Here is a 13,979-nt window from a genome sequence, read left to right on the forward strand (position 1 = left end):
AATCTAAAGAGTTCACCGACCTCATGATCAGTCTGAACTTTTTATCGCTCACCCACAGTCCCACCCACACACATGGCCACACGCTAGACCAGATCTGGGCACTGAATGTCCCGTCCACATCCCCCATAATATCTCCTTGCTCCTGGTCAGATCATTCCATTATCACCTTTTCCCTTGCTCTAGCCCCTGTGGCCAAACCCCAGCTCCCCAAGAACACCTGGGTCAGGAAATGGGGCAAAACTGACATGCCTTCCCTTTGCTCGACCCTGGCCAAAACCAGCCCTGACCTTTCAGGCCTTGCAGCTACTACCCAGCTGGCCGCTATTAACAACTGGCTGACCCTGGCGGGTGACGAGTTCGCTCCCCTGAGGCGGCTCACAGTCAAGCGAGCCCATGCAGCCAATCGGTGGTTTACCCCAGACCTAAAAGAAAAGAAATTAGCTGCAAGGAGAGCCGAGCGAGCATGGAGAAGAACCTATTGTCCCCGCAAAAGACAATCTACTTGTCCGTCCTACAAGTCTATAAAAAGGGCATTCTTGAGGCCAAAACAGAGTTCTATACGAGCAGGATAATGGCAGCAGAGTCCCACTCGAAGGAAATCTTCGCCACTGTACATGAACTGGCATCATCCAGCAGAGCTACGGCCACTATCCCCCCTTCCCAGTCCCTCTGCAACTCGCTTAACGAGTTTTTCATTGACAAAGTTGCCAAAATCAAAATCAACATCCCCCCGCCCTCCCCTACATTTGTTAATCCTTCCCCACCCTCTACGGCCCTTAAATTGACCACTATTCCACCGTTAACCGATGACACACTCACCCGCTGCTTCACCGGGTTAAATCGGGTTCCCCCCTGGATTTTGCCCCGGCCCACATCCTTAGGGAAATCTATCTAGCTTGCCCTACCCCGCCCCTGACTCTTCTTAACGATTCACTCAGAAATGGCATTGTCCCCAGTCCACATAAATCAGCGGTTGTCATTCCAATCATAAAAAAACCTGACGCCGACCCATCCTCCCCCTCCAATTACCGCCCTATTTCCCTTTTGCCCTATTTAGCAAAAGTTCTCAAAACCCATGTCACGGCCACCCTGAGCACTCACGTAGAGGCAAATCATTGCCTCTCCCCCTGCCAAGCCGGCTTCCGCCCCCTGCACTCCACGGAGAAGGTGGTGATTTCAGTGATGGACGAGCTGCGTGAAGGTATTGACACCAACCTTCCGCAAGCCCTGATCCTCCTGGACCTGTCCGCCGCTTTTGACACGGTGGACCACTCCATCCTTCTCAGCCGTGTCAGGGCGGCGGGCATAGAGGGCTTGGCTTTCTCATGGCTCGAGTCCTTCCTAGCCGGGAGAGCTCAAGCGGTCCATCTGGCTGGCTTCACCGCGGCCTCCCGTAAGGTGAAGTGCGGGGTCCCTCAGGGCTCATCACTTTCCCCTCTTCTGTTTAATTTATACATTTATCCCCTTATTTTTATGTTACAGCAGCTGGAGGTCACGGTGTTTAATTACGCCGATGACCTCCAGCTAATCTTCAACCTCTCCCACTCACCTTCATCCGCCCAGAATGTCCAGACAGTCATGACGTTCATTCAGGACTGGATGAACTGCAACCACCTCAAACTCAATCCGGACAAGACCGAGCTGGTCCTGACCGGAGGTGGTTGCAGTCCCTGGTCCCCCTCCTTTTGGCCCTCGTCACTTGGTGTCTCTCCACTCCCTGTACCTAAAGTTAAAACCCTTGGGATCCTCCTGAACTCACAACTTTCTGTTCACTCACAAGTCGGCTCAGAGGTCTCTTCCTGTTTTTTTTCCCTCAGAATAATTAGGAAAGTTTCCCGTTTCTTTTCCCTTTCGGCTTTAAAAATCATTGTGCTGGCTATGGTACTCTCACGCATCGATTATGGCAACATAATCTATAATGGGGCTCCTGCCTATGCGATTCACCGCCTGCAGCTGGTACAGAACCAGGCTGCCCGCCTGATTCATGGCCTACCTAAATACCATCGGGCTACTCCACTGCTTAAAGCACTACACTGGCTGCCGGTGAGAGAGCGCGCCCTTTTTAAACTTGGCTGCCTCACTTTTTAGGCTTGGTCGGGCACTGCCCCCGAGTTCGTATGCTCAGCTATCAAGCCCTACCTTCCGGGTAGAGAACTTCGCTCCACTCATAGGGCCCTTTTAGCTACCCCCCGTTTTAAAAAACAGAAGGCTGGTGGAGCGAAATTCGCTGTTCTTGCTCCAGCCTTCTGGAACTCTCTCCCTGCTGCCCTTCGCACATCGCCTTCCTATCTACAGTTCCGGAAGGATCTTAAAACCTTCCTATTTTTGTGAGCTTACACTGCCTAGCCTCTCCCAGCTGCTGCCGCCCACTGCATCACACATAGCGCCATGAAACCGCTTGGTAAAAGAGCGCTGAATAAATGTTTTTAAATTCAAATTCAATTCAATTTTAGTAACAGTAAAACAGTGCTGGACTGCCACCCGGTGGCCTTTTTGGCCTATGGCACCATGTGCTGTGCTCGACCCATAGGAAAAGGGACGGAACTTCAGTGTTGTTCTTGCCCACCCACGTTAATAAATGCTGAAGGACGACATGGTGAAGGTGGGCGAGTCCACGAGCTTGAGGCCTAGCGACATGCAATTATGTGGCCCCGACCAGACTCCAATCTGTTGTGACACTTAAAAGTCACTGCCTGCTCGGCTGCACTCTTGGCAAAGGTTTGAACAGGTTCCTCAGCATTTGTGACCATTTTATGAAGCAAAGGCATTGTTACATTCATAAGTTAAAACGTTGGGAGGGGGCCATGTGGCCCCCCTCCTGAAGCCCTTTATGGCCCTGGGGACTGCCAATCCCCCGGCCAGGTCCTGAAGTGTCCCAGGAAGCCCACCCTCTGTATACTGCTGTTTGCTATGGCATGGCGGGAGCTGTGCGGCTCCCGCCCTGTCATAGCAAACTCTGCTTTGCTTCATTGAAGTTAGAGCAGGGAAACGTGCTCTTGCTTCAATGAAGCAAAGCATAATTGCTTTTGGGCAAGGGGAGCTGCATGTCAACAGCTCCCCTTCCCTAAAAGCAATGCCGGCTCCCGCAGGAGGCGGGAGCTGGCGGGACCGTGGCGGCATTGGGGCTCCCCCCACAGTCCCCAACAAAGAGACCGGGCTTTGGGGGATGGGGTCCCTGGGGCCAGAAGTAAAAAGAAAAAAAGGGTCATGCCGGCACCGGGGATGGGGCCTCGGGGCCATAATTGGCCTGAGGAGGGGGGCCACGCGGCCCCCTACCGAAAATGAAAAGGCTCGCAAGGTCCGGGGTATGGGATCCCTGGGCCATATTTGGCCTTTGGAGTGGGGCTACGCGGTCCCCCTCCAGATACTTAAAAAAAATGCTGCCACACACCGGGAGATGGGGTCCCCGGGGCCAAAGGTTGCCCAGGGAAGAGGGGCCACGCAGTCCCCCCCTTCTTTATTTAAAAAAAAATAACCGACAACTCGCCCGAGGCCCCGCCGACTCCCTGCACCACACCACTGTGCAAACTAGGGGTGGGCGGAATTTGCGAAGTTGCCTTTTGCAAAATTCCACGAAATGGCAAGAAATCTCTGCGAGCACGCAACATTTCGCGTGCTCGCGGAGATTTTGCTGCTCTAGTCGAAAGTATCACCTGTAAAGTGGAGCTACTGTGTTTGTGTGAGAATAAAACCAACCTGGTCACTGTGGCTTGCTTTATTTATTTTATTTATTTGCCGCTTTGCGACCAACGTGCCGTGCTTTATTTATTCATTTATTTTTTACGTTGCACTTTGAAAGAGAAAAATGAAAGAAACAGATAGCTTTTCCAGCAACAGAGTTTCAATCACTTTTGGATCCATTTCACTGGGGAACAAATGGAGGAAGTTTTCCAGCAAGTCAGTTGGATCCTGGTAGAGACGGACGGAAAGAAAGTGAGGGAGGGAGGGATGCAGAGAAGTGGACACTCAGGCTCCTGCAAGTGTCTCCATCCAGACGCTGCACTTTGAAAGAGAAAAAGTCCTAATTGGCACATTTAAAGTACCTGCAAGTCCCTTGCATATAGTACCCAGTGTATCCAGGATCTGTAAGTTAAATGTCACTAGTGGACTGCAGAACGTAGTGAACCACCACTAAAGTAACAAAGCAATTCATTTATTCACGGCTGCTTCTACAGGCTGCATGTGCAGTTTTAAAACTACAAATTCGATTTGGCAAAATACATTTAACTAGGCCTAACCTTTTTATTACTTAAAAGTCACTCCAAAAGTAGTCCCTAAATGTCAATAGGGCAGGGTGAATGATATTTAAAACATAGGATATACTTACTCACATTTGACATGTCCTGGCAGTGAACAATCTTCAAATCATGTTTCACTGTAGCAAGGTTGGTTGTCCCATTAAAAACTAATTGGTTATATTATAACACCTTATACTACACAACTTCAGTTTGTGAATAGATAGAACTATTATTCAAATTAATAGTAATATAAAATCCAATCAAATGATCAAGTCAGATTTTTAATTAATGTTTTGAATGAGCCACTTTTAGAAAACTGGCATTTTCCAGCCTAAGCCTCTAGTAGCCTTTTCTGAGTTCCACCCTAATTGTCACCTGGCAGAATATAGCCCCTGCAAGAAGGTGTGAATGGTTCACCAGGAAATGAAAGAAAGGTGCCTTGGCTGGGAGAAGGTGCGACCTACTCTTGACAGGATGACCTGGGGGATGTGCCCACCAACTACACAAATTTGAAGAGGCATCCTCTGTCAAAGGCAGATGTAACTCACACCTCAGCCTGCCCCTGCCATTATCCTAGTAGGCAGAGTGGCACCAATCTAGTGAGGGGTAACCCTGTTTCAGAAGTTATTTACAGGGGGGAGTTCCTCAGTTAGCTGGACACAACTGAGGGGTTAGCCCAGAGCTCTGATTAGGGTAAGAAAAAGTCTGCTTTGTTGGATTTTGGCAGAGCACTGTGGACTAGCTAAGGGCCAATCCCCTAGAAATCCACCTCAAAGTGGCTAGAGTTGCCCCTGAGAACTTTCCCCCCATTTTCCATGCAGTTTTCCCCACCCACAAGGTGGTGCCAGGCATGCAAGTGGCATTCCTGAGTACCTTCTTCACACCACCTATGAACCTGTAGAAGACAGAAGACCTGCACCTGCTTTTGAACCCGTGGAGAGAAACTCCAAGGGATGGACCTGATACCACTTGCACCCAGGACCGAAGGGTGGACTCCAAGGGGGGGTTGGCTATGGGGAGCTATTTATGGCAGTCGGCTTTGGGGAAGGAAATGCAAACCCCTAGAGCCTAGCTCACTGGGGAGGAGAGCAGCAGCAGGCATGTGATGAAGGGCTTTGAAAGAAATGTCTGGAACTAAGAAGTGATGAAGATGGTGTGTATGAGCCCTCCGACATGGCAAGGAGCACAGGCTGGGTGATATAGTAGACAGGGAATGAAGTGAACCAAAGGTAAAGTGTAATGAGCTCACAAGAAAACACAAAGCACCTTCCAGGGAAGACTGCATCTCATCATAAGTATGGCTGGGGATAAAGAGTGAACCAAGGTCAACATCAGCTCAGGAATGTGAATCTGCATGTGAAAAGAAAACTAAACCCAAGAGAGATGGACACATGACGTGCCACTGGATGAAGGGTGTGGGAAGAAGACAGGATTGATCCAGAACATGGAATGGGGCACGACCAAGTGATGGCTCTAATACATAGTCTACAAGACAAGAACTGGCCCTTAAAATCAAACCAGAAGGGTCAGCATAGGAAGGATGACGATGACAAAAAACAGTGAGGGGGGATGCACAAGTGAAACAGCAAAGCTAGTAATATGAAATCAGAGGAACAGGAAAGATCGTGTGACACTGAGACAATAAAGACATATGGGAGGTGGTGAGGAAATATAGAGATGTGTTTAATCTTTTGCCAAGTGTCAAAAACGTAATTAGGTCTCAGGGCAGTGATAGAAAAAAAAAAGACATTTTGGTGAAGATGAAAAGAGACATTTGATTTGTTTATAGAAGCATTATCTTTTTCCTTCTCCACCTATCCTGGCTCAATTTGTTTTTGGAACAGGCTTTAATGTAACAATGTAATTAATTCCTAGAGTTTTAGTCTCCATTTATTTCAGTAAACCAATGCATGATAACAGAGATTTTCAAATGCAAATTACAGACGTGGATATACAAATCTATCTATATCAACTGTTAATATGAAAGTCATGGTGGGTACACAGAGGGGCAGATTTATGAAGGCCTTGCGCCGCCGGTGCGTCACTTTTTCCCATGTTAAAAATGACGCACCGGCGGCGCAAGGCCTTCATAAATCTGCCCCAGAGTTTTTTTATCAAGTTTGTATTGTAACAATAGTGATTATTGAATGGGCAGAGTCTGAATTATTTTTGTATGTCTGCCGGTATGTTACTCCATTTGGATATGTGCATGTAAGCATCATCTTTCGCAAGGCTTGGTTTTTATGCATTGTCCCTCAAGCACATTACTTGTCAATACGGTGAAATTTGCATAGTCTTATCCTTGCTGGTGTGTTAATGATATCCACCTGAATCTAGGATTTGTTCTCACATCCTTTGCCTCTTTATTCATTACAGACCCAGAACAACATTTACCCCATCAATGGTCTACAGCAGTATGGCAAGTGTATACAAGTACACATTTCCAAACAGTTCAAAGAAAAGGACACAATTTATGATGAAGTCTCTATTTGCAAAGCTTGTTTATTATAGACTATTAAAAGCAAGAACAGATAATCAGTGTGCCTACATTTGTATTCCACAATATTGTTCACTCCGTTATTTCTCTTATGGTGACAGGTCTGCATCAATTACATACATCACTTTTCTTGGCGAATCAATGTTGCCTTAAACCTACTGAGGGACAACATGGAAATCTCTGGCTTCTTCATATTTTATGTTCTTCTAAGATTGATGTTTGAAAGATGCCAGATGTCAATTAGATCTTGTTTGTAAATAAAACGACTGGCTTTCTGTGAATACTTCTCTCTCGCTGCACTTGACTTATTCCAAAAACAGTCTGTTTCCGTTTTTAGCACCTGTAACACTGGATCCCTTGAAGTGACCCCTCGCCAAGGTCCAGTGATGCTGATACTTGGATGGTCAGAATCTAGAACAGAGAGGGATGTGGGCCAGGATATGCAATATGCTGACTAATGAGGAGCATGTGCTGTTCTTGCTGGTTGTGTACTTAGTTATATAGACACACTGTTCTCAATCACTTTGGGGTTCAGGTAGTTGTACTTGACAGGCAGGGATTCGTTTCTGCTTTCAATCTCTGCAGATATCTGGAACAGGCGTTCCTGGAAGGCCTTGATGCACCGTTTGGGTTCCTCTTCAGTAAAATGTTCATCAGGGAACGTGCCTAAAGGCCTCTTTAAAAACAAAATGAAAAACACAATCACATAAATAAAGAGAATATATCAGGGAGGCAATAAACAAAAGCAAGGAATGCATGTGGATGTTTTCCAAGTGATCATGTAAGTTTAGAATGGCTTTTGTTGAAGATTCAACCAATGACAATCACATATAAAGTGTCCACAGCACCTCTCCAGACTAGCTTTCCAATGTAGTGCCCGGCTACGCTCCAGGAATCAGAACTCGCTGGTTACACCCAAACCACAGTGTAAAACATTCAGATTCCGATTGTGCAATTCTAGGCCATGTCTCTGAAATTCTCTGCTTCCAAAGAATGGCCCATACTCACTGTTTCCAAAATTACTTAGAAATGCCACCTTATGAGTCTATTAAAAGAACAAATAAAGAAACTCAGTGGGCCAAAAATGTATTTCAGTCTACCTAGTTACTATACCAACAATAATTGTATTATGGTTGGTGTGTTGCATTTACTTTATCACGAAAGCAGCTTTTTTGTTTAAAACGTAAATCGCCTCTCTGGTTCATTTATTCAATTATACTGAATTATTTGTGTAACAATCCACCTTCTGGAAGACAGTGTTGGACAAAATGTCATGTCCGTAATTTCTAAGTATATAAGTCACAAGGAGGCATTGTTCACCCACAACTTGGAGCTCCTAACATACGCAAGCAGAGAACAGAGGGGCAGATTTATGTCAGACTTGCGCCACGTTTACGCCGCCGTTGCATCACGCAACGGCAGCGTAAACGTGGCACATCTCTGCGACCCATTTACAACATGACGCATCTAGGCAGATGCGTCACGTTGTAAAGCCCTGTAAAGCCCTGTAAAGCCCGGCGCAGGGTGGGCGTTCTGGGGCAGGTGTGCCTCGCTAAAGTGCCTGCGTGAAATCTACAAGATTTCACGCTGGCACTTGTGCGACGCTGCTACGTCAATTCCTTACGCCTGCTTGAAGCAGGCGTAAGTACTGACGCAGCACGTTAAGTATAGGGCACACCCGAGCATTGCTGGAGTCGTGTCTCCAGCGATGCGCCGCCCTTACATCACAAGATGCGTCACTCATCTGCCTAACTTTGCGCCACGGCGTGCCACATTGTAAATGCGGCGCATCCTCCATGACGCAAGGGTAGTTTTGCGCGACGCATTTGTTCTGGCGCATCCCTGCTGATTTGCAGAGATGCGCCAGAACTCATAAATATGCCCCAGAATGCTTACCGTGTCATCAGGCTCCACATTCAGGACGCTGACAGTCGCCATTAAGCTGCTTGTAGTGCCCTTATCGGGCAAGGTCTCGAGGAAACTTTCCAGGGTTGCTGTGCCTTTAATCTTGGGGGGAGGTTGGCGCATTGTGCCGGGACCGTTCGGCATCCAGCCAAGGAAATCAAACTACAGTGGCCAAAGTTAAAAAAAAGAAAGAAAAAAGAACAGTTGAAAAACTATTTTGATTAAGTAGATTAAACAAACCCAGGGTTGTCAGAGTGCTATATAAAAAAGCATTTCCAATGCAATAGGTCTCGCATTTGCTAGAGCTGGAGGTATTGGCGTTGTAAATGTGAATGTCTTTTACTTATGTGTTTTGGAGTGAAGTGGATGTGTGTGGTTTGTAGTGGAATTATGTGGTATGTTGTGCAGTGAAATTATGTGGCATTTAGTGTATAGGAATTATGTGAGGTGGGAGTGTGTGGTATGGAGAGTAATTATGTGGTATGGTATTGTGGCGGAGTATTATGTAATGGAGTTTAAATATGTGGTGTGCTGTTTATTTTAGTGGTGTGATGCAGAATTGTGTGGTGTGGATTGAGAGAGCGCTGGAGTGAAAGCACCTGCCACAACTGCTGAATTTGCTTCACCGAACTAAACAAATGAGCTGATCAAGAACCCACTCTTTCTTTCAACATGGCCTAAAAGGTGGCCTCAACATGACCTGCAAAGGCCTTAACATTGTTCTGACATTGGCTGCAAAGAAGCTTTGCACTGATGTTGCCTCTGCTGGCCTAAACTGCATGTACTAGTGAAAGTAGTTCAGATATTTCCTGAACACAAAAGGTGTTATAATGGGTATTGTGGTCACTTTTAAGTCACTTAAGTGTATAAGAAAATAAGAGTTTGGAAAAAGATACCTTTTTAGCATTATTGTTTCTTTACATTGTTTATTTCATTTTCTAAGAGGCAAGAGTAACATATTTTCTCTTTCGAAAATGTTAACATTAGAGCTATTCTTTCCCCTACGTATTAACCCTGATCCCATTGCTGCAGGCCTGCTGCCATCAGTTGATTTGTGCTCCAACAGAAGGGGTGGATAATAAAAAGACTAACAGCCTGGGGTGTGGAAAAACATTTAGCAGAGCAATTATTTGTGGTCTGCTCACACGTTATTGACTGCATGTGTCTGGCTTAAACAAGAGTTTCTTGTTCCCTGCTTCAAAAAGAAGTATAGGTTTTTAGTGGTAAAAGCATTGAGGCTGTGGCTAGGAGTGGAAAGGCTAAAGCTGTGCTGAACTCAATTAGACGGAGAATCACTCCTATTTAATCTGGTTTCTGTTTTTTATTACTAAAAGATGCTATTCAAGTTTTATCTAAGTGTGCTACAGTGGTAGCACGTCTGCCTAAACTGTGCTTATACTGAAACTTCCTTACCTCGAGTTATTCCAACTCATCCACTGTTCTGCAGTGATGGAGCGAGGTGATGAATAAAATTTTGTTCAAACTCGCAAAGTTAAACTTCCATAAAAACGTAACTCTATTAACAAGCATGTGGTGAAAATTATGAATCAACTTAGTTTTTAAAATGCATTTATTCAGAAACACGTGGGACTAACTTACGTGCTTTATGTTGCAGATGCGAAGAAAATAATAAACTAACCTTGTCTATTGTCTTTGTCAGTATTAAATGCGGCTGTTTAACTAATGGCATGTGCTTATTTGTGTGCTTATGTTATGTCTTTTCTGTGACAAAAGCTTGTGGAGAATCCTTGCAGTCTAAAAGAAGACGGTAGATATAAATGCTGCTTTGTGTGCTCAGCTAGGTAACATAAATTAATGGGTTATTAATTAGCAAAGGGGGTGGGTAACAGAATGGGTCTCAATTCTTTAATTAATTGATGTCTTGTGTTTGTTTGAATAATAGTTTCCGAATGAGGCCTAAGGCATGCAAAGAATGGCGTTTCGAATCTTGTCCAGACAGGAGCCTTGCACATATTCAGAAGTGGAAACTTTTACAACGTTGACATCTTTGTCAGAAAAATGCTGTTTAATAAGTTGTGCTAAACATGCTCTTGGAGAAAAAGGCTCAAGGACAGGAAACCGGCAAGATTGCCAAGGCAAGGAAGTTGTGAACTGTAACTCGAGAGTAAAGTATCTCTTTTGAGGAAGCCAAATGATGTGAAAGTAAAGGACAATAGGGCTACAGAAAAGCCTGAACTTGGTTTGGAAACAGTGATGACCTAACGTGGACTGACATAAGACAGCCAATAGGAAACCCGAATTACTAAGAAAGTATACAAATGTAGAAAAGTTTAGCTAGATAGAAAGGTATAAAACCTGACCTCATGGGCAGGAGGGCGCTTCTCGCTTTCCGATTCCTGAATGGTGTGACCTGCTGTTGGACTCTTTGGCGCACGTAAGGACAGCAGACTTTTAAAGATTATTCTTTTTAGGTGGAGCGAGTTTTAGACAGGGAAATAGAATTAGGGAATGGAAACTGTTATTTTGCTTTTAATTCATGCTACTGATTTGCTTTAAAAATGTCAGTCTGATAAGTCATTTCCTTAATAAATGCTGCTTTCATATTGCTATTAAATGAAAGATTTATAATCGAAAATGCTCTTTCTTTGAATAATAAAGTCAATAAAAATTAGATTTGAAAAAACAAGCTGGTCTTGTTTATTCATGGTCTAGTTACCATCAGTTGATTCATTCGCCTTAGTGACTTAATTAAAATTATATATGTTTAAAACCATGGTAAGAAAAGTTAAACTGCATTTATATATAAATATGTAAATAGTTTGTGAATAGTTCTGATTAATTAGGTCACATGATTCAGTCGCTCAAAAATTGTCTCGTTGGTTTATGGGCCTTGGTAAGTGATTCATGATTAATGGTGAGTATTGTGGTGATAGGTAGCGTTGGTGAGACAGTTTTTTCATTAGGAGCGCTGGATCAGCACTGTTCACTGTTGCTATGGTTAGTTAGTTAGTTAGTTACCATAGCAACAGTGCACAGTGGTCGAGTTAGAATGACTCGAGGTAATAAAGCTGTGCTGAACCCATACTTGAGAGCAGGTATGAGGAGACAAAATACCCATAAGACCAACATTAAAGGTGAAAGTGCAAGGCTCTGTGCTTTTGTGCAGCTCCAACAAGGGAACGGGTACATAAGCATAGCGGAAAGCGACGGGCGGAAAGTATCAATTGACAAGGTTCAAAGGAGATCGACCAGAATGCCGGCAGTTGCGGGATGAATATGGCTGCGGTAAAATACACGTTTTTAAATCCCCAATAAACTCCTCTTTTTGTAAACAAGACACCAAAGAAAAGGACTGCGCACCGGAACCTATGCCAAAACAGCAGCAGAATAACTAATAGAAAGGGTTCACCGACCTGGGACACAGGCCGACTCACCACCAACTCCTGCAGCTCTGGGCCAGAAACTCAATTCGACCCAACGATAACCAGACGACGGATGTTACCAGAATGCATTCTGGGTATTGTAATTCTCGGGTGGGCGCAGTGTGTGCCCGGGAAGCTGCCTCATCCCGGGCTGCCACACATGAACGGGGGGGAGGCAATGGGGAAGAAAGGGCAAGTGGCAGCCGCCCACCACAAACTTCATGATTCTGGCAGTCAGGCTGACATTAGGAGCCATTTGTGACGATCGGCATTAGATTACATAGGAAGTACTGCCAAGGCCCTGCTGCTGCGGTGTCTATTGGTTGGTCGGGCTTGGGCACCCATGCGGTACAGGCAATGACGGGGGGGCTGGGGCTGGGGCAGAGGCGCAACTAGAGCCACATTTCAGGGGGGGTACTAAAAATTTCGAGGTGGCTAATTGTTCTTCCAGCGATAACCAGTTGAGATGCAGGAAGCGATAGTCAGTGGAGATGCAGGGTCTCTAGGGAGGAGTGAAAAAACAACAAAGCCTCGTTGACACGCAGATGGTCTTTTAAAGACCCGTGAAGTACTTGGGTGCGGCTGTGTGTGTGCCCGGAAAGCTGCCTCATCCTGGGCCGCCCACCAAAATGTTCATGACGCTAGAAGTAACGTGCGAAAGAAAATGCCGGTTCATAATGAGCCTTGCGCCTGTCAGTCTCCTACATCCCTGGAACCCTTTGGTTTCTAAGGTTTTTCTCTCTGACGAGCACAGTTGTGCAACAGTGAAAACAAGGCGAGGAGGGAGAAGAGGGGGGCCACACCCCCAACCACAACCGGAGCTTACATGGCAGGGTCTCACACGTCAGTCAGTGAGGGGTAAAGAACAGATGGCACACTGCAGGCAATTAAGTGCCAGAAAGCAGAGGAAAACTGTAGTTAGGCCCCGCTGCCTCTGGACTACAAGGAAGTTACCATAGGAGCAACAGCCAACAGAAACGAAGAAAACAACAGCAATGCCAGATTTAGACCAATCACAAGGGGTAGGAGAAATTACACGAAGTTGAAGCCAACATACAGATTTCTATAAGTCTCGCTGAGACAGCGCATGCGCTGCCAAACACGAGACCTAAAAACTATTTTACTTAAAAAGCCAACAAATACTACATCACAAAATATCATTGGTAGACAGTTCAATGCAGGGAAACCTTGTTTTCTATGTATCAAATCAACAATGGAGAGAAGATTGGAAAAGTATATGTCTCAGTCAGGAGAAAGAATGTCCACTACAGTTTATATACAAGGAATTATCACAGATCAAGGGGCCATTCCAAAAGGTAGTATTCCGCCCGCCATACCCCTGAGAATCGGGACCGCCCGCACTGCTTGCGGTGATCCCGCACTGCTTGCGGTGATCCCGCACTCTCAATTAGGATGCGCCAGCCACACTGGCGGGCACCGCAATGTCACAAAGGCAAGTTGTGCCTTTCAAAGCACAACGTGACACGCACTGCATGGTGCCTGCCACGTTGTGCATTGAAATGCAGGGGGTACCATAGATACCCCCCATGTGCAACCCCCACGCCCCAGAGTCCCTGGGGGCCCGCAATGGGTCCCACTCCCCACATGCAAACTCTGCATGCCTTTCCGAGGCATGTTTCCGCCACCATTGTAATATAGCTGGCGGTGTCTAACAGACACCGCCATCATATTGAACCCTTTTTCGCCCAATTGACTTGACAGAAAAGCGGCGGACGGTCTTTCCATCCGCCGTGAACCCCCAGCCATTGTAATATGGCGGGAGGTTTTTGTTGCATGGATAGCGGGCGGATGACTACCACCGGACCGACGGGGGTGATCCGCCCACCATCCTAATGGGGCCCTAAGCCTCCTGCTTGAGACATCCTTTCTTGCCTAGTTACTAGGGTGCAATGGGAAAGCACCTGCACAATGACCCACAATGAGTCAAGGCTACCT

General features: G+C 45.9%; 1 pseudogene; it reads right to left on the reverse strand.

Annotated features, from left to right (window-relative positions):
* Positions 1 to 7,231: 7,231 nt before the first annotated feature.
* Positions 7,232 to 13,979, reverse strand: part of LOC144797975 (polyunsaturated fatty acid lipoxygenase ALOX15B-like) — a 175,930-nt pseudogene continuing 169,182 nt past the window's right edge.

This window comes from Lissotriton helveticus, chromosome 12 (assembly GCF_964261635.1).
Source record: "Lissotriton helveticus chromosome 12, aLisHel1.1, whole genome shotgun sequence".
Classification (NCBI taxonomy): domain Eukaryota; kingdom Metazoa; phylum Chordata; class Amphibia; order Caudata; family Salamandridae; genus Lissotriton; species Lissotriton helveticus.